Below are 2,502 nucleotides of genomic sequence, written 5' to 3'. Positions count from 1 at the left end.
ATACCTTTCAGGTGGTACTGACAAGTCTGTCTGACAGCTTGCATCCATTGTCTGGTTCTGATTACTTACACCCTCTATTTCCAATGTAAAGGCAGATTCTGAAAGGAAACAGGATTTTCAGGAATGAGTGAGTGAGTGAGTTTAATTTCACGCTGCACTCGGCAATATTCCAGCTATATGGCATTGGTGTATAAATAATAAAGCCTGGACCAGACAATCCAGTGATCAAGTGCATGAGCATTGATCTGCGCAATTGGAACCATGACATATGTCAACCAAGTCAGCCAGTCTAACCGATACTGTTATTCGCCTTACGACCTGCATGGGTTACTGAAGGCTACCTTCTAACCCGGACCTTCCTGGTATTTTTCTAGGATTGAGTAATTAACACTGCTTTGTGGTGGTTGTTATCAAATGTATTATATTCAACAGCATAATACTGGTTTTTTACCAGTTTGTTTATTGCAGATTTGATGAGAAACATACTACAAATGTAAACTCCAGCTGAATACATACCCTTAATATAGTTATTTAAATCTCGGACAATCATGCATGTAACTAGATTACTTATTAACTATCAGTCTGTACACATGGTACATAACATACATCTTTTAAGTGGAGGCATTTGGCTAAGTTATGAACTGGCGCATCAATCTAGGAAAAGGAGTGGACTGCTGATGTAAATAGATAATCTTGTAAACAAACATTTATCTACTGGAAAATGTATATATGACATAAATTGTCATAGATTTATCACCTGAATGACCTGTTCTCGATCGAATCCTTTTGTACTAAAGTCTGCAAGATTCTCCTGTAAGATAATATACATGTATATTTATATTTTGTGGTGAACTAACACAATGCAGTTGTTCAAATTAATCATCAATGAGTGAATCTATACCTATAACTGAATATAATGACCAAGCAAATAAATACATTGTTAACTCCTGGTTACATTAGACTTAATATTATAGGATACTAAGTTACCTGAACGTGAAGTTGATAGTTTTTCTTTGAGTCTTTTGGCACAGTCATTCCAAAATATATTGCTGTGCACTTTTGAGCTTGCTGCTTGTTCTAGCAGAAAGGTATTTTCATCATTGCTCCATTTTTTTCTTGTGCTTTTTTCTGGTTGATCACTTATTGGTTCCTGTGTCAGTGGTGCCAGCTAGAAAAAAAGGGATGTTATCAAAAGAGGCCCAATAGGAAATACAGTGTTGAGACAACAATTTTCAAATTATGCATATACAATTATGTTAATGAAAACTATATAACAAAATGGTGTAAGTTAAATACATATGTATACAATCTGTATACCCTTTGGTATGGATGAATATACTTCATGTTTACTTACAGCCAGTCTCTTTTCCTTTGAATAAGGTGTGAGCCCTGTTGGCGATGACCCTAATTCTCTTTTTTGTAAATTGGAAGCAGCATAGCTATGCCAAAGATGAAATGATGGCATTCTGTTTTCATTTTCTGGATGTTTCTTGCCAGCATCTTTGGCATAGCTATGAAGGTTGAGACTGAACTGAAAAAATAGATTTTTCATGAAATAAAGTTGAAGAAATACATAAATAAATTCAAACATCCATTTCTGAAGTGACCATATTACAAAATTTATTATCTATGCATATATTTTGAAATGAACAGTAACAAAGTAAGAAAAGTCCAGGTGTTATACCTTGTGCTGCTACTAGGTTATCAGGTAGGGACAGCGCACTATTGGTAAAGATTGCAGACGATTGTTTCTATTTTCTGTAGTTGTAAAACGCGATTCAACAATGCCAAAAGGTGTAATAAGGTAGACAGCTATGGTTTTATTAATAAATAGTTTGATATTCATGCCGTCATGGGTGTATGCACCATGTAATGTGAGGCACTAAAACGTGCACGTTGTGTTTACATTCGCGAGTGGGCGGGGCTTACGCTTCGGGAAAACATGGAGTTATGGAGACAAACCTCTTTGTTCTAAAATTTATTTGCTACCGGGATTCAGATACTAATTTCATTCTGCATTACTAAGCCAAGTGTCGTGTGAATGTCGCAGCTAGAAGTATTAGAAATCGGTCAGTTCCATAGTAAACTTACCTCGTCCGCCATCTTGAATCTATCCAGTGTGCGCCGCCATTACATGGTCAATACCAGGGCCTCTATACAAACCAATGAGAGGCCCGGGAACCAGGATGTGAGTCACCTAGATACTGATGCCAAGAGCGACTCATGTCCAGATACCACCGTGAAATCAATGAGTCACCTAGATACTGATGCCAAGATCGACCCATGTCCAGATACCACCGTGAAATCAATGAGTCACCTAGATACTGATGCCAAGGTCGCCCCATGTCCAGATACACCCGTGAAATCAATGAGTCACCTAGATACTGATGCCAAGGTCGCCCCATGTCCAGATACCACCGTGAAATCAATGAGCCACCTAGATACTGATGCCAAGATCGACTCATGTCCAGATACCACCGTGAAATCAATGAGTCACCTAGA

The 2,502-nt window shown here is 37.9% G+C and overlaps 1 long non-coding RNA gene across 1 annotated transcript; it reads right to left on the bottom strand.

Annotated features, from left to right (window-relative positions):
• Window positions 1–769: 769 nt before the first annotated feature.
• LOC124256347 lies at window positions 770–1,404 on the bottom strand. The gene is made up of 3 exons (XR_006892878.1): window positions 1,355–1,404; window positions 988–1,168; window positions 770–811 (listed from the first exon to the last, which is right to left on the bottom strand). It is a non-coding gene; the product is annotated as an uncharacterized LOC124256347 (long non-coding RNA).
• Between the last annotated feature and the right edge of the window lie 1,098 nt (window positions 1,405–2,502).

Source organism: Haliotis rubra, unplaced genomic scaffold, assembly GCF_003918875.1.
Source record: "Haliotis rubra isolate DU_JTF1 unplaced genomic scaffold, ASM391887v1 Scf1160, whole genome shotgun sequence".
Taxonomy (NCBI): domain Eukaryota; kingdom Metazoa; phylum Mollusca; class Gastropoda; order Lepetellida; family Haliotidae; genus Haliotis; species Haliotis rubra.
This window is presented reverse-complemented; position numbering and strand designations above follow the sequence as displayed.